At 61.5% G+C, this 26,990-nt stretch overlaps 1 protein-coding gene across 16 annotated transcripts in view; it reads left to right on the top strand.

Annotated features, from left to right (window-relative positions):
- Nucleotides 1-26,990, top strand: part of NFIC (nuclear factor I C) — a 145,839-nt gene that overhangs the window by 60,254 nt on the left and 58,595 nt on the right. The gene's annotated exons all lie outside the window — the stretch shown is intronic.

Below are 26,990 nucleotides of genomic sequence, written 5' to 3'. Positions count from 1 at the left end.
TCCTGGGTTCTGTTCCCTGCCTCTGCTGTGTGGCCTTGGCCAAGTCCCTTCCCCTGTCACTGCCTCAGTCTCCTTAGCTGTGCTGGGGACGCAGCAGTCATGTCATCTCCCCCCGCCCCCAGAGCTGAGCCCCCAGACGCTGGCCAGACCCGGAGCGGCTCTCAAATGAGCTGAATTGAATCCCCAGCTCCCAGCCCCCCATGCGCCCCTTGGCTCTGGCTCGGAGCTCCCCACTGGGCCCCTTCTCCAGCTTTCCTCTGCCTCCCCCTCCGAGTCACCCCATGACATGCCCCTTCCCCCGATGAGAACCGAGCGGGGCCTGGGCGGCCTGGGGCGGGGCCCAGCGGTCTGCGGGGGGGGGGGGCAGAGCTCTGCAGCTGGATGGTAGCGGGGGGGCTGGGGGGCCTGGGGCAGGGCCCAGCAGTCTGCGGGGGGGGGCAGAGCTCTGGGGCTGGATGGTAGCGGGGGGCTGGGGGGCCTGGGGCGGGGCCCAGCGGTCTGCGGGGGGGGGCCATGCTCCGTGGCCGGGGAGGTCATGCATGAAAGTCAGCAGCTTGGCAGAGTCCCAGGAATCGATCGATTGTGCTGGGGCCTCCGGAGCATCCCGGGCGGATTCCTGCAGAGCCGCGTGTTGCTGACGCCAGCCTTTGGGGCGGGCTCCCTCCCGGGGTGCGGGGAGCAGGCACAGGGGGGCCAGCTGCAGTGTGCGGGGGCAGGATCGGGGTGAGGCGTGGGAGGACGGGGGCAGCTCTCCCCAGAGCCGGCCAGGCTGGGTGGGGACAGGGGCACCTGAGGTGGGATCCACCTGGAACCAGGCAGCGAGAGAGAGAAAAGGGGCCCTGCTCTGGTGCCAGCAGGGCGGAGGGGGGGCAGTGAGAGAGTGCCCTGCTCTGTGCTGTGAGCTTCCTGCCAGCAGTGCCCTGCCCTGCGTCCTGGCTGACACGCTAATTGATTTCACCTGTCCCCATGCTGCCCCAGGCCCTGCGTCCAGGCTCCCACTGCTCTGTTGCGGTGCCGGGAGATAGATTCGGGCCCAGGGTTCGTACAGACCCTAATATCACCGCATCCAAGGGGTCCCGTGGCTGCCCTCCCACCCACCTGCCTGAGCCTGGCTGCTCCCTGGGGGCCACACGCTCCGGTCCGTGTTCTGTCACCCGCTCTCCTTCCTGGCCTCTCCCCACTCTGCTGCCTGCATTCAGCCCGGATTCCTGGCGCTAGACACAGAAACCCCACGCTAATGGGCCATGCAGCCCGGAGCCCCCCGGCCTTGGGCACCTCGCCCCTGGTGGGCACTACCCCAATGCAGGTGATCAGTCATGTGACTTCCACCCACCGTCCGGGCCTGGTGTGTGCTGGGCGTTTCGGGCGTGACACAGGGGGCAGCCGGGGCATCTTCGCCCCCCAGAGCGGCACCAGCCTCCAAGCAGCCACCCATGGGTGCCAATGGTGTCCTGCAGCAATGGGGCTGCTGAACTCCCGAGGACGCTGGGGGTGAACAGGCAAGACCCCGCCCCCCTGCAGTCCCAGCCCCTCCAGCCTCACCAATGTCTCCTGCAGTGCAAGGGGGTTAAAGTGGCTCGGAGGGCGAGAACAGCAGCATGGGGGGGTCTGTGGCTGGAACTGACCGGGGAGCGAGGGGAGAGTGTCGGGAACGGGCACGCTCAGGGGTCAGCCCAGGCCGCTCTCTGCCCGGGGGTAGCTAACATGTCAGCTAGACCAAGCCAGGCCTAGCACTTGGGTGAAGAGCGCCTCGGATGCACCCGCATGCACGCCTAGGCAGCAGGGCCAGGCAATGGCAAAGCACCTGCATGGTCCCCCAGGCCGAGCTACCCTACGATAACGGAGCAGTGTGCACGGTCCCCCAGGCCGAGCTACCCTACGATAACGGAGCAGTGTGCACGGTCCCCCAGGCCGAGCTACCCTACGATAACGGAGCAGTGTGCACGGTCCCCCAGGCCGAGCTACCCTACGATAACGGAGCAGTGTGCACGGTCCCCCAGGCCGAGCTACCCTACGATAACGGAGCAGCGTGCACGGTCCCCCAGGCCGAGCTACCCTACGATAACGGAGCAGCGTGCACGGTCCCCCAGGCCGAGCTACCCTACGATAATGGAGCAGTGTGCACGGTCCCCCAGGCCGAGCTACCCTACGATAACGGAGCAGCGTGCACGGTCCTGCCAGGACAAGCTACCCTACGATAACGGAGCAGTGTGCACGGTCCCCCAGGCCGAGCTACCCTACGATAACGGAGCAGCGTGCACGGTCCTGCCAGGACAAGCTACCCTACGATAACGGAGCAGCGTGCACGGTCCTGCCAGGACAAGCTACCCTACGATAACGGAGCAGCGTGCACGGTCCCCCAGGCCGAGCTACCCTACGATAACGGAGCAGCGTGCACGGTCCTGCCAGGCCGAGCTACCCTACGATAACGGAGCAGCGTGCACGGTCCCCCAGGCCGAGCTACCCTACGATAACGGAGCAGCGTGCACGGTCCCCCAGGCCGAGCTACCCTACGATAATGGAGCAGCGTGCACGGTCCCCCAGGCCGAGGTACCCTACGATAACGGAGCAGCGTGCACGGTCCTGCCAGGCCGAGCTACCGTACGATAACGGAGCAGCGTGCACGGTCCCCCAGGCTGAGCTACCCTACGATAACGGAGCAGCGTGCACGGTCCCCCAGGCCGAGCTACCCTACGATAAAGGAGCAGCGTGCACGGTCCCCCAGGCCGAGCTACCCTACGATAACGGAGCAGCGTGCACGGTCCCCCAGGCCGAGGTACCCTACGATAACGGAGCAGCGTGCACGGTCCCCCAGGCCGAGCTACCCTACGATAACGGAGCAGCGTGCACGGTCCCCCAGGCCGAGCTACCCTACGATAACGGAGCAGCGTGCACGGTCCCCCAGGCCGAGGTACCCTACGATAACGGAGCAGCGTGCACGGTCCCCCAGGCCGAGCTACCCTACGATAACGGAGCAGCGTGCACGGTCCCCCAGGCCGAGCTACCCTACGATAATGGAGCAGCGTGCACGGTCCCCCAGGCCGAGCTTGTGACGAACTGGGACTGTTCTTACTGTGGTCTGTGAATGCTGACAGGGGAGTGTGGCTAGGATAGTCTGCATTGGAGGATGGGAGACTGACCGGAGAATACCTGAGCATGTAACATGAGAACCCAGGAAGGGGTTAGAGGCCAGGTGAGGGAAACTGAACAAAGGCTGTGGGAGGGGTCTCTGAAGAGAGAGTTTTTCAGAAGCTGGCTGGTGAGATGGCTGGGAGGCAGACAGGGCTCTGACCTCCCAAGGGGCTGGGGCGCCCTGAGACCCCAAGATGGACCCAACTGAGGGGGGTCCTGTTTTCTGTGCCTACAAGACCTGTCTTGGACTGTATTCCTGTCGTCTAAATAAACCTTCTGCTTTACTGGCTGGCTGAGAGTCATGGTGAATCGCAGGAAGCCGGGGGTGCAGGACCCTGAGTCCCCCATACTCCGTGACAGAGCTACCCTACGATAACGGAGCAGCGTGCACGGTCCCGCCGGCCGAGCTACCCTACGATAACGGAGCAGCGTGCACGGTCCCCCAGGCCGAGCTACCCTACGATAACGGAGCAGCATGCATGGTCCTGCCAGGCCGAGCTACCCTACGATAACGGAGCAGCGTGCACGGTCCTGCCAGGCCGAGCTACCCTACGATAACGGAGCAGCGTGCACGGTCCTGCCAGGCCGAGCTACCCTACGATAACGGAGCAGCGTGCACGGTCCTGCCAGGCCGAGCTACCCTACGATAACGGAGCAGCGTGCACGGGCCTGCCAGGCCAAGCTACCCTACAATAACAGAGCAGTGTGCATGGTCCCCCAGGCCGAGCTACCCTACGATAACAAAGCAGCCTGCCAGGTCCACCCCCACATAACAAGTGTTCCTAGAGATCCCGGCTGTCCTGAGTGGGCACAGCCCGGCCGAGCAGCCCTGCTGTAGCCAAGCGAGTTTGGGTGGGGGGGGGAGAACGAAGCCCCTTCCCCAAAGAAAGGGCATCCCGGTGGGCTGATTGACAGCAGTGAACTCCCCTGGGAGAAAGTCTGGAACTGGATTCTGCAGCCCACCTGGAACGGACTCTGCCTACGGCTCCTGCAGCAGGTTCTTGTGCTCCCCTGGGGATGGGAGGAGAAAACCCGGAGTGGCGTTTGGTCCACCAGTGAAATGGATCCAACCCCACCAAGGAGGCAAACATGGGCTGGATTTCTGGGCCCTGGGGAATGGACTCTTCCCATGGCGAGGCTCGAACCCTGCAGGCCGGCTCCCGTTAGCTGTCCCTGCTGCGAGCCCTGCTGCGATTCAGCAAAGCACTCAGGCACTTGGTTAGCAGTCAGCGTGGGCTCAAATCCGGCCCACTGCTGCCCCGTCCTTAGACGCAGGTGCCACCTGACGTGCTGACCTCAGTGGAGAGCACGTGCTGCCGGCGAGGCACTCGCGGAAGTGCCTTGCTGAACGGGGGCTTTTCAGGGGGGGGGGGCGAAGGAGGCCGCGGCATTCCCGTTGTAACGGCTGCTTTCTGTCCTCTCCCCTTTGGGGGAGGGGATTTCCCAGGCTTGCTCTGTGGCTGAATCCTGCTGGGAAGATGCAGCGCAATGAAGAGGGAGGAAAAGTCCCTTTTCTCACTGTTGCTAGGAGCTGCGCATGCACCAAGGGAGGAGGCCGGTCGCTGCCCCAGCACGCTAGGCCCAGGCCCCCAAAGGTGTTTCAGCTCCTACCGGCCACTGAATTTGAGGCTCTGGGCTGTAAAGTCTCAATAGCCCAAGGGATGCAGAGAGGGGAAGTGGCTTGGTGAAGGTCGTGTAGAGCTCCTGTGCTCTAACCACTGGGACAGGCTGCCTTGCTTGCTACGTGTGCTGCAAGCTTTCTCATTGATGATGAGAGAGGCTGTGTTTTGTGTGTGACGCCCCCTTTCCCATCTCCCTCCGGCGGCTCACAAAGAGATCCCTCCCCTGGTATCTCCCCAGATGGGACGGGAAGGACAAGGGGGAGGGAAGGCCTTCGGAAGCCAACGTGTCTGAATTCCTCCCCAGCTTGGCAGCTGGTTATCTGCACTCCCCAGCCCCAGTGTGAGCCTGGAGAAAAGCGAGGCAGATGGCACCAATCTGCTGGGTACCATGTGCCAAGCCTCTTGTCCTGAGCATGCCTTATGTCTCTGAGAGGGCCACCGTGCCAAATGTCTGTGCCGTCCTCCCAGCTGGAAAGAAAACATCTCCCCATATGCCCACAGTGCACGGTGCAGCCGCAAATATTTATCACGGTGCTCGCAAGGAAACTGACAAGATTCATAATATTTTGAATGCGGCTTTTGCAGAAATACGCACGCACACTCACCCACGCACACTCACACGCACAGTTACCCACGTACACTCACCCACGCACACTCACATGCACACTCACCCACGCACACTCACATGCCGATGCCCATATTTAGTCACACGCACACAAATACAGGCATATACACAGATATTCAGACACCCACTTACGCACATAGAGACACATATTAATACATGCCACACGTACACGCACATCCCTGTGCACTCACAAGCACGTGCACACACGTATTTACACATGCACATGTGCACATACACACCTACAAATGCACGTATATTCCCACACACCCCAATTCCCAGACAAGTGACTGTCAGTTCCAAGTCCATGGCTGTGATTCGCCCCAAGCCCAGGATTACAAACGGAGGAAATGCAGAGCTAAGACTCCAGCCCCGCCGCACTCCGGTCTGGAACCGCACGGCTAAGGCCCCCTGGCCATCGTAGAGCCGCCCAGGAGTGATGCAGGGCAGTCCTCGGGCTATTAAGACAGTCAGTGTTTGTGGCCTCCCATTAGGTGCAGCTGATTTGTAAAGATCTATTAGGGTGGGGTGGGGGCTTCACATTCCCCCCTTTCTTAGAGCTGGTCCTGGAGTGAAAATAAATGAGTCAATAAATTATTCCCCCCACTAGGAAATCATCTTTGCAAATGAAGTGTGAATTGCCACGCTCCGGGGCGGGCTGGGGGGGGGGGATGTCTTTGGGATGATTTGCAGAAATCATCTGGCCAACTGTATGCATGTGTCTCTCGGCGGGGGCATGGAGACACAGCCAGTCTGTCTCTAGAGGGCATTCCGAAGGAAAAGAGCCTATTTTCCTGGGTGGGAAAGGGGCATTTCCCAGAAATGTGTGTTGGATGAGCTTGGGGCACGGGGCACGTGCAGGTTTAAACTCGTGTCAGGGTGGATTCTCTGTGACTTGAGATCTGTAAATGAAGATTGGAGGATGTCAGTGACTCAACCAGAGGTTCTGGGCCTATTACAGGAGCAGGTGAGCAAAGTTCTGGGGCCTGCACTGTGCAGGAGGTCGGACTAGATGATCATGATGGTCCCTTCTGGCCTTGAGGTCCGGGAGTCTCTGACTTTGTGGGGCTCCTAGCATGGAGTGGTGTGTTGTTCTTAGGGTGACACTGGCACTCGGCGGCACCATCGCGCTAGGGGCTGTACATCTAGGGCCTGGCTGGTGGATCTCGCTCACACGTGCTCAGGGCCAGACTGGGGCTTGGGAAGGAATTTCCCCCCAGATCCGACGAGCAGGAACCTGGGAGGAGGTGGAGTGGCCTCCTTCTGCAGCATAGGGCATGGTTCGCCTGCTGGGCTCGTCTGGGCATAGCTCACCGAACAACTCCCCTGCCAGTGCAGGGCCTGCCCTCAGGCATCGGTGCCCTCCTGGTCTCCGCCTGGGATCACAACAGTTTGTTCCCAGAGGACTGCAGTGTTTTGCTCTAACTAAAACCTTTGGGCTCCATACCGGGGAGCTGGGGAGAACGAATCTCAGCGATAGATGGGGGTCCCTCCTGGCCTGGAGCTCTAGGAAACACACAGTGCCTGGTTCAGGAATGGCTAGACAAAGGGCAGGGAGGGAAACAGATGCAAGAAGCAGCATGTCCAAGGTCTCACAGCAAGTCTGTGGCATAGGAGCCCATGGCCATCAGCCCAGCCCCTTCGCCAGGCTGTCTCCGGGTGCACTGGGGCTGAGGGCAGGCTGGTCAGAGGAGCCCTGGGCCATCAGCCCAGCCCCTTCGCCGGGCCGTCTCCGGGTGCACTGGGGCTGAGGGCAGGCTGGTCAGAGGAGCCCTGGGCCATCAGCCCAGCCCCTTTGCCGGGCCGTCTCCGGGCGCACTGGGGCTGAGGGCAGGTTGGTCAGAGGAGCCCTGGGCCATCAGCCCAGCCCCTTCGCCGGGCCGTCTCCGGGCGCACTGGGGCTGAGGGCAGGCTGGTCAGAGGAGCCCTGGGCCATCCGCCCAGCCCCTTCGCCAGGCTGTCTCCGGGCGCACTGGGGCTGAGGGCAGGCTGGTCAGAGGAGCCCTGGGCCATCCGCCCAGCCCCTTCGCCAGGCTGTCTCCGGGCGCACTGGGGCTGAGGGCAGGCTGGTCAGAGGAGCCCTGGGCCATCAGCCCAGCCCCTTCGCCGGGCCGTCTCCGGGCGCACTGGGGCTGAGGGCAGGCTGGTCAGAGGAGCCCTGGGCCATCAGCCCAGCCCCTTCGCCGGGCCGTCTCCGGGCGTACTGGGGCTGAGGGCAGGCTGGTCAGAGGAGCCCTGGGCCATCAGCCCAGCCCCTTCGCCAAGCCGTCTCCGGGCGCACTGGGGCTGAGGGCAGGCTGGTCAGAGGAGCCCTGGGCCATCCGCCCAGCCCCTTCGCCGGGCCGTCTTCGGGCGCACTGGGGCTGAGGGCAGGCTGCCCGCAGGCAGAGCCAGCTGCCGAACGGCTGCATCAAGCCACATTGGCACATCCTGCCACAGGAGCAGAGGCATTGCCAAAGCGGGTCGTACCCATGCACTTAGCACTGTCCTCAGATGACTCCACCCCCCAACTTCGTCTCCTCCCTCTCCCCCCAGTCTTTAGGGCAAAGGAGCTGGGGTCTCGCTGGCTTCCCCCAGCTCTCGGCAGCCCCTTCACCACCCCTGCAGCTCTGAGACCCCCTGACACCCACCTGCCTCATTGCACTGCTCTGTGTGGCTGTCCCTGCACACGCATCCCATGGGGACCGCTGGCTCTGACCCCATAACGTGGGGAATGGTTTAGCTGCTGGCCCCTCTTTTAGTCTGTCGAACCAACGTAACCTCCCAGGTGCAAACCCTTCTTCCAGCCGCTGAGGCTGGATCCGGCTCTGCGCTCCCTCCTGTGCAACGTCTGGTGTATCACGGCAGTGTTGTTGCACTCGCAGTGTCAGGCAGGCGTTGTGACACCGAGAGCTCGGGACAGCCGAGCTGTGCTGAGCCCCACGCGTGCCCCATGTCCCCAGCAGTTAGCAATAGCACGGTGCTGTGCCGGCATCTCATGTGGGCCCCCCCGTGTGGTACAGAGCATTGGCTCGTGTGTCCTCAGCAACAACCCGAGAGGAACCCGGGCTGGGAAATTGGGTGTGAACCCACAGGTACCTGAAGATGGCTCCGGAGTTCTGCTCCGGTCTGCTGTAGGGATGGGGCCGAGCTATGCAGTGTGGGCTGGGGCCAACCTTGCCCAAAGCTTGAAGGTGTTTGCATCTAGAGTCTGGTTTGGCTCATACTTCAGTGATGGGCACTATAGAAATCCCATAGATAGACAGATGAGGTGTATGGGGATAGATAGATAGATAGATAGCCAGCCAGCCAGCCAGCCAGCCAGCAGACACGCCCGTCTCTGCCACGTCACCACAGCAAACACCCTGCCAAGGTGACCGCTCTGGCCCCTGGGCCCGAGGAACCAGGGATGCCCCAGCCAGGGAATTCCTGCTAAGCCCTCAGCACTTCCCAGTTTCGCTTTTCCTCCCCTCGGCTGGGCTGAGCGCTCAGCTTCCTGGCTCATGGCGAGGTCAGGGCTTCCCTGCGCGTGATGCGTTGTGGGGGGGCCTGCAGGGGGGAGGAGGTGGGGAGGCAGCCGGCTTCACGCTCATGCCGGGTCCTACGCCAAGTAATAGCCTCCTGTCTCCGAAAGCCCTGAGCCATCCCGGCTGGGCGGCTGTGTGAGCGTGTCCAGGGCTGCTCCCTTCGTCTCCGGGGCGCCGGGCCCAGTGCACGTCACATCACTGTCCCATGTGAGACGCACGTCGGGCTCAGCCGCGCAGCCCTGCTGGGGTTGGGCTCTGCCCGGGAGAGTGGCCCAGGGCTGGGATAGCCGGGGGCCTCCCTGGGCAGAGCTGTGGGTGGGAAACAGCTTGGCCTGGGCTTGTCTCTGCCCAGAGGAGGCCAAGGGCTGGAACAACGAGGGGGGTTGGAGGCCAGGACAGAAGGGCCTTGGCAAAGCTGCGGGGTGTGCGGGTTGGGGCACGTTTGCAAGCTCCAGGTGGTCACTGCAGGCTGCTCTGGTCAGCACCAGCGCTCGTGCAACAGCACGTCTGATGCCCCCCGTGTGCGTGTGTCTCCAGTGAGATCCATCGCGCCGCTCGGCCGTGGGGGTGGGAGGCTGTGGGCAGGGCTGAAGGGCGGGGAGCTGAAGATGGAATCGGGGGGCTGCGGGGCAGGCTTGGGAGACATCGGCAGAGCTGTGGCTGGAGGGATCCCAGGGCTGGGATAGCAGGTGCTGTGGGTCGGACTGCACTGGGGTATGGGCAGAGCTCTGTGTTTGTGTGTGGAGGGGTGTATGTGCACACGTGTGTGTATTCACTGGGGCCGGGTGTGTTCTATCCTTTGCAGTCATTTCACAAGGCTCCTGGGGATATAAATGCTAAATGCTGGAGCTGCCTGATACCCCCTCTCAGCGTGCAAGTGACTTTGTTTTTGTGTAGGACCTACAGAAAAAGTGGCATAACCCCCTCCCCCACCCCTAGCAGTTCTCAGCCGGGGTGCCCAGCATTGGGCCCCCGTGGTTCTGATTTGGGGAGCAGGGGCACGTTTGATAACCCATTGTGCTGCCATTGAGGGGGCGCTGAGTGACAGGAGAACCCCAAAGCTACCTGGATGTTTGCTGGCTTTCTTCCTTCCCTCCCTCCTCTGGCCTCATTTGTTCCCTCGCTTTTCCACTCCCCTTCACTGCCTTTCCTCGCTCAGCCCCTTCCTTCTTTCTCTCCTTCCTGGGGTTCCTCCCCCCAGCAGGCCGGGTTGGGGTAAACGGCTGTAATAACTCTCGGGGGAGCCCCCGGGGGGCAGACCCAGCTGCAGAGCGGGGCCAGTGCTGCAGTGGGCGGTCGGCTGGCTCATCTGGGTCCCAGCCCAGCACTATGAAAAATGAACTTGCGGCGTCTGCTGGACTCAGCCCCCACTCCGCCGACTTATTTATAGCCAGCCAGGCGGGCCGTGTGGCTGGGAGGGGAGAAGGGTAGCTCTGTGGGGAGGTGCTTGGGAGGTGTGGGGGTGGGGATTTGGGAAAAGCGGGGGCTGGTGGCAACTGGATGGGGTGATTAGATGGGGTGCGGGGCACATGCTGGACCATGGGCAGAGGGGGACAGATGTGGTGGGATCCGCTGGGTGGGGGCAGACCCATGGCACGGGGTGGAGTGAGTACCGCTGGGGGGGCAGATTCACTGAACAGCCAGGACAGGGGTGACCCACTGGTGGCTCAGAAGGGGGCTGGTGCCCAGTTCAACGCAGCCAGGTCCCTTTGGGCCCTGTCTCCTGTGCGGTGTGACCCCCATACTGCACTCCCACTCTGCAATGGAGGGGCTTGGGGCTGCTAGGCAGGGACACAGGCAAGACCCCTTGCTCCGGCCGTGGGGCTGACCCTGGGGGCAGTGAGGGGGCTGATCAGTTAATTCAAAGGAAACCCTGATCTCCTGCCCCCTGCACGAGCATCTCCCCCCGCCCTGCCCCCCGTGGGACAGGAGAGGTCAGCAACGGGTGCATGGGCCCTGGCAATGGGGTGCCTAGATTAGAGTGCTGCGTGGGGGGGGAGCTCACGGGGGCGGGGGGAGCGACACAGATGGGCGCAGGGGGATCCGGCCCCCCCGGGGAGGGGTGCACACCCACAAAGCTGTGGGGGCGCAGGGACGGGGCAGGCCTCCCCCCAGAGCGAGGGCCATGGTGAATGCAGCCGGCCGTGGTGGTGCACCCGGGACATGCCAGGCATGCCCATGCAGGGCGGGGTGGGGGGAAGCCTCTTCTGGCAGCACTGCGAGAGCTGATGAATTAAAGATGAGCGGGGGTTTGTCTGGCTTGCACCTGCCCTCCTCCCCCCACGCCGCCGCGCCGCTCCGTACTCGTCGGCAGGCGCCGGGCCCGCTAATGGGTTTGCAGTTGCCATGCTGGCAGGCTGCCCACGCTCGCTCAGTGCTCCCGCGAGGAGAGGGGGGCAGCTGGGCCAGCAGATGCTGATGCTTCCCTCTCCTCGCCTCCTCCGCACCCCCACCCCAGCTCCCAGCCCCAGCCAGGGGCCGCCGTAGGCAGAGTCCGGCCCTGGGGCGCTGGCCGAGCCAGAGGGACTCACGCCTTCACGGTGGCTCCTCGCATCTCGTGGGATCTGCCCTGGCCCAGCGAGCAAAGCCCTGGCAGCGCGGCCCCTGGCAGCCCAGTGGTCCCTTTTGTTGCAGGGAGCCCGGGTTTCCTAGCCAAGGCCTGGAGCGCTCCCAGGTGACCCCTCACCTGAGATAACCAGGGCCAGCCCCACAGCTCGTAGCCGGACTGGCAGGGTTAGAACAAGACGGCTCGTTCTGGTTCTAGCCTCTCTCCGGAGCTGGATTTCGCCGGCTTGGTGGCCACCCAGGGCTGGTTCCGATCCAGGTTGCGTTTGAGCTGAACCACCCAGGCCCGGCTGGGTCGACGTAGAGCCTCCAGATTTTGTCCTGTCTCTATCCTGGCCAAGGAAACGAGTTGTGCCAAAGCCCGTTCTGAGCCAGATCTGCTGTATCCAAGCCACCAAAGTGTGTGGGGAGGGAGATCAAAGAGCCTGGGCTTGTTCCGTCTCCGTCCCGGGCAAACGGGTTTGGGGTTTGGGGGGACGGTTCCGAGCCAGGATCTAGTTCAATGGAACCACCCGAGTTCTGGTGTGGGGCTGAGATGAAGGTTACAGGCCTTGAACTCATCCAGCAGGTGTGAACCTAAGCATGGGAGGCTGGCTGAGAGCAAACCTCCATCCCTGCTAATACCAGACCAACTTGCTGGTCCCGACTCACCCCCCTGAGCGACCTGAACCAGAGCACGCTGGCACTGCTCGGGCTGGGGTCTGATCCCCTGCAACCTCCCAGCTCCTTCAGGCTCCTCTCCGCCCCATGGATTGCTCTTCACTCCTATCACCACCCGCCCATTGTCCCGCCAGCCATGAATCGATACATCAGCCACAGCCCACAAGCGGGGAAAGCCCGGCTGCCTCCAGCTTCTCCTTAGGTACCAAGGAGAGGACGTGATCTAGCTGGTGGAGGCTTGGGTGGGCACTCGGGTAGTCCCTTCCTGGTTCTGCCTAGCTCAGGGCATAGAACCCTAGAATCTCAGGGTGGGAAGGGACCTCAGGAGGTATCTAGTCCAACCCCCTGCTCAAAGCAGGACCAATCCCCAACTAAATCATGGTCTTGGGCAGGCCACTCTCTATGCCTCGGTTTCCCTCTCTGTCATCTGGGGGTGGGGCCGAGGCCTATCAGTGCTGGGAGGCTGAAGACTTTCATGTTTGTCAAAGCACATCACGAGGCTCGAGAAAGGCAGATGTGCCAGTTACCAGCCGGAGAAGCGTTCAGGGCCATGAGGCCTCATGAAGGGTAATTGCTAGTGAGGGTTACAGAGCGCTGGCATGCTCAGAGATGGCAAACCCAGTCCTGGTCGCCGCCCACTGGGAGTCATGCCTTGGACACGACCTGGGCCCCGTCACTCCTGGTCGCCCTGCGGGGGGCAGCCAGATGGATTCTGGTCGGCCCCAAACATTGCTGCTAAAGTGCCCAGGATATTCCGGTTCAACTCCGGTGGCAAAATGTTTATTACTGGTGATATGTGAGGCAGAAAGGTTTCAGGATCATCTCATCTAATCTATCTATCCCCATCCCCATCCCCATCCCCATCTATCTATCCCCACACACCCCTTCTATCTATCTATCCCCACACACCCCTTCTATCTATCTATATCCCCATCCACCCCCTCTATCTATCTATCTATCTATCTATCTATCTATCTATCTATCTATCTATCTATCTATCTATCCCCATCCACCCCCTCTATCTATCTATCTATCTATCTATCTATCTATCTATCTATCTATCCCCATCCACCCCCTCTATCTATCTATCTATCTATATCCCCATCCACCCCCTCTATCTATCTATCTATCTATATCCCCATCCACCCCATCTATCTATCTATCTAACTATCTATCTATCTATCTATCTATCTATCTATCTATCCCCATCCACCCCCTCTATCTATCTATCTATCTATCCCCACACACCCCATCTATCTATCTATCTATCTATCTATCTATCTATCTATCTATCTATCTATCTATCTATCTATCCCCACACACCGCATCTATCTATCTATCTATCCCCACACACCGCATCTATCTATCTATCTATCTATCTATCTATCTATCTATCTATCTATCTATCTATCTATCTATCTATCCCCATCCACCCCCTCTATCTATCTATCTATCTATCTATCTATCTATCTATCTATCTATCTATCTATCTATCTATCCCCATCCACCCCCTCTATCTATCTATCTATCTATCTATCTATCTATCTATCTATCTATCTATCTATCTATCCCCATCCACCCCCTCTATCTATCTATCTATCTATCTATCTATCTATCTATCTATCTATCCCCATCCACCCCCTCTATCTATCTATCTATCTATCTATCTATCTATCTATCTATCTATCTATCTATCTATCTATCCAGTGGCTCCCTATATTGCTGTTCCAAAGCCTTTCCAGGTAATCACCTGCCTTCACTAACGGGACCTCAACCCCAAAGTGAGTGACTTTAGCTGTAAAACCTCCTGCGCTGGCCCCCTGGGGAGGTGTCTTGGCAGCGTGGGCTGGGCTGGGAGCACTGGGCTGCAGCCAGCCAGCGACTCTCCGTGCACCCAGCACCAGGTTACTGCTGCTAGTCTAATGAGCCGTGATGTCCTGCGGAGAGGCAGTGACCTGCGAGGGCAGCAGGGAGTTCCCGGGACAGCGGGGACAGCTGGTGGCACCGCGAGGATGCCAGGAGGAAGGCGCGGCTCAGCTGGCAGGATGGAGGCTGAGTGCATGTCTCCACACGGCAAGCTGCGCGGGATTCTCCCAAGCAATTAACCTTGATTAAGCCACCCTCTGCATCTGGATGGGATAAACAGCTGGTAAACAAGCCCCCGATGCAAGGCTGCGATTAGCAGCACGCAGGTCCCTGTCTCCCGGCCAGTCTGCCATGCATGGGACTTGCAGCAGGGCTGGCGGGAGGAGGGCGGGTTGTTTTCCTTCTCTTCCTCGTTGAGTCTTTCCGGCCGGGGCCATGGCAGTGCTGGCAGGGCAGGGCAGGGCAGGGCAGGGCTGGCAGGGCAGGGCAGGCAGGGCAGGGCTGGCAGGGCAGGGCAGGGCAGGGCAGGGCAGGGCAGGGCAGTGCTGGCAGGGCAGGGCAGGGCAGGGCTGGCAGGGCAGGGCAGGGTTGGCAGGGCAGAGCAGGGCAGGGCAGGGCTGGCACGGGGGAGCTGAGCAGGACACCTAGTTCCCGGCGGGATTCTGCTGCAGCCAGCGAGCTGGGAGTTACATTTAACACAGCTTGGTCCGGGGCTGGGCAGCAGCCTGTATCCAGCCCCAGGCTGTTCGGGTGCACAAGGGGCAACGTGTTACTCCCGGAGCCCCCGGGGTCTCACCCCACTGAACGGAGATGCGAGCAAGGGGCCTTTAGGGGGTTCTGGTCCAGGCTGGGGGGCATTGTAGAGCCGGGCTCGATATGCCAGGAGGCTGCGGGAGAAACAAGCAGGGCAGGACGTGGGGGGCACACCAGCCCTTAGCATCCTGAGTGCACCCGCGTGATGCCAGCGCCGGGGGGGGGGGTGAAGCGACTCAGGTTGAGGCCACTGGTGCAAGGATGGCGTCCTGGGCAGGGTCAAGTGGGAGACCACAGAGGTTAACACAGGGTGGTGCTGGAGCCAGTCTGGGGCACAGGGAGCTCTAAGCCGCTGCTTTTGGCCATCAAATATCCCACAGCCTTTTCCCTAAGAGCAGCCTTAGCTCAAAACATCCCGGCCACATGCGCTCTGCTGGTCCGGCGTCACCCCGGCAGTGTCACTGGGCTACAGTGCTCGTTACTTCCTGTCCTAAACTGTAGTATTGCTGTGCACTGTTCAGCTGCTGCAGCGTTCCACCCCAGAGGGGGCTGCATTTCAGCACTGGGTGACTTGATCTGTGCAAGTCAAGGGTGCTTTGAGATCTCTGTGGGGCTGGGGGCATCAGTTATTGCTGTTCCTGTGAGGCAAAGAGGGTGTAGATTAACCACCGTCTGGCCACGGGCTGTTGCTTCCTCTCCCCTCCATGCCTGCAGACCCCTGCCCCCTCCACCCCCACCCCCGCCCGGCTCCCTAGGGCCCCACTGTTCTCTAAGTAGCAACAGCTCAGGCCTTCCTTGCCATCCGCCACCAACGGGCAGCTGCTATGTAGAGCCTGGGAGCCCCCTCAGCTCCCCTCCAGCCTTGGCACCGCCATCCACCCAGGTCAGGCCGACAGCAGCTGCCAGTCTGCGGCTCAAGGCATCTTGATGACAGGATGAAGCAGTTGGCAGTGCCAGTCCCAGGCAGATGGCAGCAGGTGATGGGCGCCCAAAAGCCAGGCCCCATGGGGGAGCCGGGTGGTTTTCTCAGCTCTGCAGGCAGGGGCTTTTAACAAGCTAGCAGATGTCTCTCCAGCCCCTCCCTCCCCTGCCCGCCAGTTCTTGGCACCGCTCGCTGCCCGGACTATCACACGCTTCCCGCAGGGCAGAGACCCCTGGGAATTCCTAGGGACACTTGGAAACACGCCGAGGCTGCTGGCCCATTCCTGCCCGGTACCGCTCTCTGCTGCTCCTCCCTCCATGGGTCTGGGCACCTCCCCTGCCAGCTTCGCTCCCTCCCTCCCCTGCCTTGCTGTGTTTTCTCCTCCTCCCTCCCCAGCCCCACTGCTTCGCTCTGTCCCTTTCTCTGGCTCACTCCTTCCTTCTCAATTTCTCTTTCAGTTCATCTTTCTCTCTCCCAGCCCTCACGCCGGAACGCAGCCCGCACTCTGCCCCCCAGCTGAACATGTGCCCACGTCACAGGGTAACCATGTCACAGACCAACATCCTCGGGGGAGGGGGGCAGCGCTGGCACCGCTGCGGGCACTTCCGCCAGGAGCAGGCGGGAGGAGAGGCTTGCAGGGCACAGTGTTAAATGGGGAATGGGAGGATGGTCCCACGGGCACGGCCTGTCGGAGGGGCCTGCCAGAGCGGTGCGGCTCTCCCAGGGCTGGCTCTCCCGTTCCCAAGCCAAGGCCAGGGAACAGCCAGCACTGCCCACTGACCTCTCCAGCTCCGCGATATGGCCCGCACCGCCATGGGGCGGAACTGCGGCCAGGTGCCCTCGGTGCCCCTTTCCCATGACAAGGGTTGGGGACACTGGGGCAGGGGGAACTCTGCCCCTCCCCTTGCCCTGGGGGCAGCCGTGGAGGGCCAGGGGGGGCTGAGGCTCTCGGGTGGTGCGGGCTGAGTCCTTGCATCTGGCATCACCCCCTGAAAGCTGCCGTGCCAGGATCCCTCCCCTGTGAGCTTCCCCCCAGCAGTGCCCTCACCGTGCCAGCCAGGACCCCTCCCCTGTGAGCTTCCCCCCCGCAGTGCCCTTGCCGTGCCAGCCAGGACTCCTCCCCTGTTAGCTTCCCCCCAGCAGTGCCCTCCCCGTGCCAGCCGGGACTCCTCCCCTGTGAGCTTCCCCCCAGCAGTGCCCCCGCTGTGCCAGCCAGGACTCCTCCCCTGTTAGCTTCCCCCCAGCAGTGCCCTCCCCGTGCCAGCCGGGACTCCTCCCCTGTGAGCTTCCCCCCAGCAGTGCCCCCGCTGTGCCAGATGGGACCCCTCCCCTGTGAGCTTCCCCCCCCCGCAGTGCCCTCCCCCTGCCAGCTGGGACCCCTCCCCTGTGAGCTTCCACCCTGCAGTGCCCTCCCCGTGCCAGCCAGGACCCCTCCCCTGTGAACTTCCCCCCACAGTGCCCTTGCCATGCCAGCCGGGACCCCTCCCCTGTGAGCTTCCCCCCGCCGTGCCCTTGCCCTGCCAGCCGGGACCCTTCCCCTGTGAGCTTCCACCCTGCAGTGCCCTCCCCGTGCCAGCCGGGACCCCTCCCCTGTGAGCTTCCCCCTGCTGTGCCCTTCCCGTGCTAGCCGGGACCCCTCCCCTGTGAGCTTCCCCCTGCAGTGCCCTCCCCGTGCCAGCCGGGACCCCTCCCCTGTGAGCTTCCCCGCGCCGTGCCCTTGCCGTGCCAGCCGGGACTCCTTTCCTGTGAGCTCCCCCCCCCCGCAGTGCCCCCGCCATGCCAGCTGGGACCCCTCCCCTGTGAGCTTCCCCCCCCCCGCAGTGCCCCCGCCGTGCCAGCCGGGACCCCTCCCCTGTGAGCTTCCCCACAGCAGTGCAAAGCGCTGTGCTCTTCCTTCGAGCAGTGCCAGTGACCATTCTAACTTTCCCAGCTCCTTTGCAGCAATGAGAGCTGGGGCTGCAGCCATGAGCGGGGCTGGGAACGAGGGCACAGTGTCCTGGGGGCACTGGCGGGGCAGGGGACTGGCAAGTTGTTGGCAGAATGAGAGATCTAATGACACTCTGGCTTTGCGGAGCTGGGGCCCAGTTGCAAAGGGGTGTGGGGGGGGGGAGGGGTTGAGTTGGAAAAACGTTCTCCTTGGTTAGAAAACTCTAGATCCTTCTGGGGGGTTTCTTTAGCAGGGACCCTAGGTCAGGAGAGACAGGTGTGTCTGGGGACAGACAGACAGACAGACAGGGTGGATGTTTGTGTCTATTTAATTTTCCAATATGGGCTAAGGCTGGAGAAACAGCCAGAAATGTGGGTGTTTCTCTGCCCCCCCAATGGGTGTGAAATCAGGTCAGGCCTCTACTCCCGCTATTTCATGGCTTCGGCATTTGATCCCCGCCAGGGCAGGTGCGGGACAAACCTCCCGTTGTTGCAAAGCGTGACCGTAATGCCCATGGGGTGGGGAGGGTGCAGCCAAACCCCAGGAAAGTTGGGGGTTGATTTGGGGCTGAGGGTCAGGGGGCTCTTGGATCAGAAGGGGCCGGCTCATCCCTCTCCCCAGGAAATGAGGCACGTCGCCCAGAATCCTCTAACAGCAGCCAGCTAGCGGCCTCCCCAGTTCTCTGCACATCTGGAATTTGGGCCCCAGCCGTCCCCTGTAGGAGACTGAGGTGGGAGAATTGGGGCCCTGGAATTACACCCCCCACCCCCCCCAGGGCCTGATGGAAAGCAGCAGGCTTGTATCTGCATCCAGGAGACAGAGCATGGGCGTTCACAGAGGGGCGCTCTGACTGTTACCCCAGCACCCCGCGGGCGGGAGGGACAGCCTGGCACTGCAAGGGTTAAGGGCAGTCGATCTCCAGGGATTTCCGGTCCATCCTTTGGAAAGCTATTAATGAAATGAGCTGACAGTCCCGGGCGCAGCTGTCCGCCTCTTTCTTTGCCATATTGAGCTCCTGCCACCAAAATCAGCCAGGCGGGGCTGGGCGGCGTGAGACGGGGCCCTGGGCGTATCCTCGGCACGTCGCAGCCCCTGGGGACCACTCCCGACCACTGGAAGGCACTTTGCTGCAGTCCCAGCTGGCGAGCAGCTGGGGTCAGGGAGGGGGGACTCTCCCGTGGACGGGCTCTCGCGCCCGACTTTGTACATGCAGCGCGTGTCCCCTGCCAAGCTGCAGCCCAAAGCACTTCCCAGAGTTAAATCGCACACGTCAGCACGAGGCATAAATTACGGAGGGGAGCAGCGCAAGAGCGGGGCTGGGCGATCGATGGACGTGTCACTCGCAGAGACAGCAAGGACTGGGGGGGGGGGAGGGGCGGAGGAGGCGGCGTGTGCATGGGCAGTGCGGAGGGAGCCATAGCAGGGTGGCCAGGAGCTAGATTGGGTTCACTCCAATCCAGCCATGTAGATTCTTATTCTGTGCCCATCTCAGTGGTATCTGAGCTGCAGGGGTGGTGTTGGTCCTGCACCAGTAACAATAGATGTCAAACTGCTTCACGGTCTGTCGTGTATTTATCCTGGCAGGACTCCTGTGGGGCAGGGCGGCACTGTTACCTCCATTGTCAAGATGGGGAAACTGAGGCACGGGGGTTGACCCCTTATAGAGACGGGCAGCAGCTGCCCTGGCGTTGGATTCCCCAAAGGTGCAGAAGGTCCCTGGCCCAGCGCTGGGGATGGGCACCAGGCCACCCCCTCCATAGGAAGTCTCCCCTGGCACCCGGCCTTATCTCTGGGCCTTGGCCGCTCTGCTGAGGCAGCCAACACGAGGGGCCGGCTAGTGTCAGTGCCCTGGAAACTGGCTTGAGATCCAACAAGCTCATGCCACCCACACAAGGCCGGCTCCAGGCACCAGCCGAACAAGCTCATGCTTGGGGCGGCAGATTCTACGGGGCGGCATTCTGCCCAATCCTAGGGTGGCATGGCCACTTTTTTTTTGCTTTGTTTTATTTTGTTCGCCGCTCTGGCCACCCTGTAGGGGGCAGCGGCGCAGAGGAGGGGAGCGCCCTGCTGGGAGCGGGCTGTGCGCACCGTCTGCCCCAGCCGGTGCCAGGTCTGCAGCAAGCCCGGCAGGGCAGCCCGCGTCCTTCCCTCCCAGCCGACCGGAGCGGCGTGGAGCCCTCCCGGCAGGTGGCGCGGCGGTGGGGGCCGTAGGGTGACCAGATGTCCCTATTTTATAGGGACAGTCCCGAACTTTGGGTCTTTTTCTTATATAGGTTCCTATTACCCCCTACCTCCTGTCCTGATTTTTCACATTTGCAGTCTGGTCACCCTAGGGGGCCGTGTGGTGAGCGCCCCGGTGAAGACCTGGCCGCCCCCCTTCTCTCTCTCTCCCCCTCGCCCCTGCTAGCCGGGGCATGTCTGCAGCGCAGGGAGTCCCCCTGCACTCTGGCTCCGGCCGCCCCGCAGGGTTGTTTTTTTTTTTTCTCCTGCTTTGCCGTTCTGGCCACCCCGATTTGTTTTTTTTTTTTTTTTTTGCTTGGGGCAGCAAAAAAGCCAGAGTCGGCCCTGCACCCACAACACTGACTGGCCACCACTGCTGACGCTCTCTACCCCTCCTGGCCCAGGTGGGATTTGAACCCGTACCCTAGAGACGAAAGATCTCCAAGTTCCAGTCACGCAGAACCAATCTATGAATGCGAGCAGCAAATAGCCCCCCGGCTGGTGAGGGGACACTGGATGGGGAGGGCTCTGAGCTACTACAGCGAATTCTTTCCCAGGCGTTTGGCTGGGGGGGTCTCACCCACGTGCTCAGGGTCTAACTGATCCCCAGATCTGGGGTGGGGTCTGATTGGCAGAGACCGGGGGGGGGGTTGCCTTCCTCTGGGTCACATGCAGGTTTAAACTAGTGTCAGTCGTGGGTCGTTCTCTGTACCTTGAAGTCTTTAGACCATGATTTCAGGCCGTCAGTAGTTCAGCCCGAGGGTAGGGTCTGTTACAGGAGCGGGGGGAGGTTCTGTGGCCGGCGACGGCAGGAGGTTGGAAGAGATCCCGTGGTCCCTTCCGGCCTTAGTGTCTGTGAGGTTCTGCTCAGCACTCCCCAGCCCCCTCCAGTGACCCCCCCTCTTTGGGGCCAATAGGGTGACCAGACAGCAAGTATGAAAAATCGGGACAGGGGGTGGGGGGTAATAGAAGCCTATATAAGAAAAAGACCCAAAAATCGGGACTGTCCCTATAAAATCGGGACATCTGGTCACCCTAGGCCAACCCCTCTGCACCCTGCGCAGACACGTCATCCCCTCAGCCGGCCGGGTTTGCCGCGGGCCAAGAGGAGCTTACACGCCGTGCTGACCTCCCGTGCCCTGTGTGTGTGTGTGAGCAGCTGGGAGGGCCGTTCCAATGCACCCCACCGAGCAGGGCGCCCTGGCGGCGGGAGAGACCCTGGAATGGGGAGTGGGAGCCAGGAGGAAAATGGAGAGAGACGGGACGGGGGAGGGACACAGCCGGTGCCTGGGAAATCAGGCCCGTTCTCCTGCCCTACCTGTGATCCCTCGTGGGGATCTGACCCACCTCCTAGTGCTGGGTGGCCAGGCAGCCCCAGGGAGCCCTTCGCTGCAGGCCGCTCCTCCGCTGCTCCTTGGCCGGCTGATGTGGATTGGGCTGAGCCATACACCTGGTTCGTGGCTCCTTCTGCGTCTGTCAGCTACTCCCCCTCTGGGCCCCTGCGTTCATCACAACTGGCTGTTAACTCTGGGTCCTAATGATGGGGAGATTGTCATGCTGACTGTTCCCACTGGCCCCGACGCACCAGGGGTTGGCATTAGGTGGAGACCCCCACAGGGTGTCTCGTGGCTCAGGATGCGACCCCAAAGGCCAGCGATTTGGGATTGAGATACCCCCAGCCTGAGTCCCAGAGGAGACAGGTGCCTCCTGCCCCCAGCTGATGCTCCAGGAGATGGGGGCATTTGGCACTTGCTGAAAATCAGCTCCCAAGGGCCTTTCAACTCGGGCACCCAGACTGAGCCGCCCTTCGTGGCTGGCAGTATCTGGGGCAGGGGCACCTTTGGGGTGAAGCCCCCTGGCCCTCCTGTGTTAAGCAGAGCAGGCTCCATAGGTGGGTTCCCAGCCCCTCATGCTGCTACTCTGTGAATCCGGGGGAGGAGGCGGGTGTTCAGCCCATTAGATCAAGCTACAAAATCTGTGGCTTGGTTCCCAGTTCATATCCAGCCTTCCCCGCTCGTGAGAACCGAGATTGGGCCATTAGCAATAGAGTTTGGGTCCCAAGGCACCGGCAAGGAGGAGGGGGGAGGCGGGCGCCAATACCCAACATGGTAATGCCCGTCTGGGCGGCCAGCACGAACCAGAATGGGGAGGCTGCATTGACGGAGTACCTGCGCCCCGGGGCCCTGCCGCAGAGCCAGGGCTTCGGCACTCCCTGCCCACCATGGCCTCATCTCTGTCTCTGCCACGCCAGCCGAGGGCCCTTGTTCCTGTAACTGCTTGGGCAGCTGTCCAGGCTGGGGGCTCGCCCTGCGTTCACACCAGGCTGTTCTGCATGGCGGATGGAGGGGGCTGCCCAGTGCCGCTCGGGGCCCCACGTGACCCAGCCAGCGACCCCTCGGCCAGACAGAGAGGGGCCCTAGCTGCATCTGGAAGGATCTGGCACTGAGGTCCCTCCACTGCCCCATTAACCCATCCAGTGCAGGGAGGAGCTGGCACCAGAGGCTGGGTGCAAAGGGGACCCAGGGAGGCCTGCTCAGAGAACAGCCCTAGGGCTAGGAAGGGGTTAAATTCCCCCTGGGCTATACTGGGCCCCCGAGTTACTTGGGGGGAGGGGGGAACTCAGGATGTGAGGTGTCTCCTGCGCTGCACAAGGGGCCCAAACCGTCTGTGCCCATGCCACTGCCTAAGGCTGGCACAGCCGATGCCAGCTCCCGCCGTGTCCATGCGCCCTGCGCAGCACCGGGCTGGCCTGCAGGGGCCTTGCTCCACGGGCGTGGCGAGCTACCCTTGCCCTCAGGCGTTAGCACCAGGGGCAGCGCTGCCCGGGCACCGCCGCGAACGATCAGAGCATTTCGGGGGGGGGGCGAGGGAAACCTCCCTGCAGCCGAGCCGGCACGCCGCAGGGATCCAGCGCTCAGGAGGGCTGTGAGCCAAGGTGGCTGGTGCCGGCCCAGGCAGCCCAGCTCAGAGCCCACCACCCCCACCCTGCTCTAGAGAAAACAAACTATCCACCTGTTTGGTCACTGATATCTCCCCCATGCACACCCACTTGTTGAGAGGAGGGGGTTTAACCCCTTCACTGCTGGGCACATCCAGAGGGGCCGCATTGACCTGAGAGGCTCTGGTTGGGTCCGTAGCAGGACTGCCACTTCCCCTTCCCCACCTAGCCATGGGCCATTCCTAGCCACCTGGCGTGCTAGACTGCATGGGGGGTGGGCAGGCAGCAAGGTCCAGTGGCTACACACTAGGGGACACTGAGTCTATTCCCGGCTCTGCCGCTGACCCCTTTCCCCTCCTGCCCTGTGTCTGTCTGGTCTAGTTAGTCTGGGGGGCCAGGGCTGCCTCTTACTCTATGTCCGCTGAGCCCCCAACACCCTGGGGCGCCACTCGCGGCTACTCCTCTAGCTGGTACTGTGATTCTGACAATAACGGTGCATTGTGGGGTGTCAAGAATGCAGCTCCCAAGAGTAGGTGCCAGCTAAGCTGGAAAGGACTCACTGGGGAGGCACAGCTGAGATTGGGGGAGGCCTAGATTTGCAGGCCAGAGGACCACATGACTTATGAGGAGAGGCTGAGGGAACTGGGATTGTTTAGTCTAAAGAAGAGAAGAATTAGGGGGGATTTGATAGCTGCTTTCAAGTACCTAAAGGAGGGTTCCAAAGAGGATGGATCTAGACTGTTCTCAGTGGTACCAGATGACAGAACAAGGAGTAATGGTCTCAAGTTGCAGTGGGGGAGGTTTAGGTTGGATATTAGGAAACACTATTTCACTAGGAGGGTGGTGAAGCACTGGAATGCGTTACTTAGGGAGGTGGTGGAATCTCCATCCTTAGAGGTTTTTAAGGCCCAGCTTGACAAAGCCCTGGCTGGGATGATTTAGTTGGGGTTGGTCCTGTTTTGAGCAGGGGGTTGGACTAGATGACCTCCTGAGGTCCTTCCAACCCTGATAGTCTATGATTCTATGACCCGCCAGTCTTAGCCCTGGCAGAGCACAGGCCGGAGAGCCTCATCCAGTCATTCCTCCATCCAGCCCATAGCTTGTGGTTGAGCTAGAGGTTGTCATCTGAAAAGACATCTGGTCCTGATTTAAAGATTCCAAGTGGTGGAGAATTTACCCCCTTCAGTGCTAATCTGTCCCAGGGGTTAATTGCCCTCGCTGTTAAAAATGTACATCTTGATTATTACTCCTCACGTGTCTCTTCCAGCACCCCTAGCGGCCTTGCCGGGTACTGTACAGACCCTGCCAGACAGCAGCCCTGACCCACAGAGCCATGGGCCAGGGCACATTTGTCTAGCATCAGCTCCCAGCCATTGGCACCAGCCTGGCTCACGAGCTCAGGGCCTCCCATTTCCCAGCCCCTTCCGCAGCCCTGCGGTAGCCTGGCTCTTGGCTTCCCCGCACCCATCCCAGGCCTGCCGTAAACCAAGTTAATCATTAATGCCAAGTATGGGTAAGAAATAATTCCCCAGCCCGGCCCAGCTCCCCGCTCGCCCACCCAGCCCAGCCAGGCCCCTCCTGCCCTGATCCCCCACCCAGCCCAGCCCTCTCTTGTTCAGCTGTATTTCTTGTGGGCCGCATGTCAGAGTCGTCTCTCCCCCTCCCCCATTTCAATGTCCTGTGTCACCCGCCTGGGCCCTCCTAGGTCTAGGCTGATCCCTGAATTGGCATGAGCCAGGCGTGCTGTTTCCAGCCCCCCATCCTCCCCCCAGTGTTGCTAGGTGGTGTTTTTTGTAAAGCCCCAGCTCCTGGAGTCATGTGAACACGTGGGACTCCCAATTCTCATGTATGCCAATCTCAGGCTGGTGCGTGCTGGGGCAGGGGCTGACTCATGCCTTAGCAGGGAGAGCAGGGCTTGGACCAGGCGGCCGCTCGCTCTGAGCTAGCACACGGGGGAACACCTGTTGGTGGCAGCAGGCCAGGCGGTGTCTGCCGGGCCAGGGCACAGGAAGCAGCAAGCGTGAGGTGTGGGGAGGCAGGGCTGGGCAGGGAGGAGGACGCTGGGAAGGAAGCTGCTTAGCAGGGACTTCCTTGAACCCTTTGCTCATTTTCCTGGCCTCAGCCACATGATGGGCCCCTGAGGCTGTCAGACGGCAAGGCCGGGGCCAGGCCTGCCAACGCGGCTCCGTGGGGAGCCCAGCTGGGGAGTCATTAACACGGGAACGGGGGCATCTCCCCCGTGCTGCCTGTGGATCGGTGGCTCAGTGGCACCAGATCTCCTGCAGGCAGAACTGCCCGGATTTCCAGAGGGCTCCGTCCTCCCCCACATCAGCTCTCCCCCACACTGGAGTAACCCCACTGGCATCAGCGGGACAGACCCAGCGTAAGGGAGCTGGGGTCCGGTCCCAGGCCTCTCTGTCAGACCGACCGACACTCAGTAACAGCAACAATCACAAACAGCAGAGCCCAGACCAAGCCCCGGAACAGATATGCCCCGACTTGGGATGGGGGAGGGCCCCTGCCTAACGGGGCAAGTCACAATCTTGGCCCCAACTGCCAAGAAACTGCAGGGCTTTGGAGCCACGTTTTGCAGCTGGATCCATCGCTCATGATGTCCCCTGCGTCCAGCGAGGCTCTGGTTCCCCGCTGGCTGCCGGCCTCAGCCAGAGCCTCTCTGTCACCCCCAGCCGCCCTGAGGTCATCTGGCCCATGTGTTTTGAACCTCGTGAACCCGTCTGGGCCAAAGGTTCTGGGCAGGTCCCTCTTCTAGGGGAATCGCGTTAGCCTGGCACAAAAACAAAGAGCAACTCAGAGAAAGATTTAAAATACATCTGGCCCAGAACCCAGAAGGGGGGGCTGGGAAAGCCGCGTCCCTGCAGCAAGGCTACAGACAGTTAAAGATTAAAGGGGCCTTAATGAGTACATGGAACATCTGTCATGTCAAATCTATCAGCTCCGTCAGCCGAGTGCGGACTAGCCGGTGAATTCAAATGGTGGGAAACCACCGTCGAGATTTTTGATACAGACATAGCTAGGGCCAGATTCTGATTTCAGTTACCCTGGAGTAAATCTGGACCAAACCCATGAAATCAGTGGAGTCATTTTGGGATCTATGCTGGTGTAACTGAGATCAGAATCTGTCCCTTTGTGGACAGTGGGGACAAAGAAACTGACCTTCCTGAAATGAGTTTATGTGCTCACTACTCTGGGGAGCTACCCCCTGTGCAAACCAGCCTCTGACCTCAGCAGGGCATATGGGGGGTGTCTTTACACCGGGAGCTGGAAGCTGGGCTGGGGCAGATCTGAGGCAGGAGAAGAGGGACACAGTAAGTTCCTTGTTCAGTGTTGGAAGAAAGTGACTCTTTCTGTGAGGTGTTGCTCAGCCCGGTGCCCTGTCTCTGGCCGTGGACAATATCGGATGCTGCAGAGGCAGATGTGAGATAATCTGCCCCCCACATTAGAGTTCATCCTGATCTCTGAGAGCTAGAGGCTGGCTTAAGCCCTGGAGCACGCGGCTCAGCTGCCTGGTAGTGTGCACTGGCCCGGCTCTGGCTGTTAGCGCTGGCCCGGCTCTGGCTGTTAGCGCTGGCCCGGCTCTGGCTGTTACCGCTGGCCCGGCTCTGGTTGTTAGCGCTGACCCGGCTCTGGGTGTTAGCACTGGCCCGGCTCTGGCTGTTAGCGCTGGCCCGGCTCTGGCTGTTACCGCTGGCCCGGCTCTGGTTGTTACCGCTGGCCCGGCTCTGGCTGTTAGCGCTGGCCCGGCTCTGGGTGTTACCACTGGCCCGGCTCTGGCTGTTAGCGCTGGCCCGGCTCTGGCTGTTAGCGCTGGCCCGGCTCTGTCTGTTACCACTGGCCCGGCTCTGGCTGTTAGCGCTGGCCCGGCTCTGGTTGTTACCGCTGGCCCGGCTCTGGCTGTTACCACTGGCCCGGCTCTGGCTGTTACCCCTGGCCCGGCTCTGGCTGTTACCGCTGGCCCGGCTCTGGTTGTTAGCGCTGGCCCGGCTCTGGCTGTTAGCGCTGGCCCGGCTCTGGGTGTTACCACTGGCCCAGCTCTGGTTGTTAGCGCTGGCCCGGCTCTGGCTGTTAGCGCTGGCCCGGCTCTGGCGGTTAGCGCTCGCCCGGCTCTGGCTGTTAGCGCTGGCCCGGCTCTGGCTGTTAGCGCTGGCCCGGCTCTGGTTGTTAGCGCTGGCCCGGCTCTGGCTGTTAGCGCTGGCCCGGCTCTGGGTGTTACCACTGGCCCGGCTCTGGCTGTTAGCG

Source organism: Chrysemys picta, chromosome 25 (assembly GCF_011386835.1).
Source record: "Chrysemys picta bellii isolate R12L10 chromosome 25, ASM1138683v2, whole genome shotgun sequence".
Classification (NCBI taxonomy): domain Eukaryota; kingdom Metazoa; phylum Chordata; order Testudines; family Emydidae; genus Chrysemys; species Chrysemys picta.
This window is presented reverse-complemented; position numbering and strand designations above follow the sequence as displayed.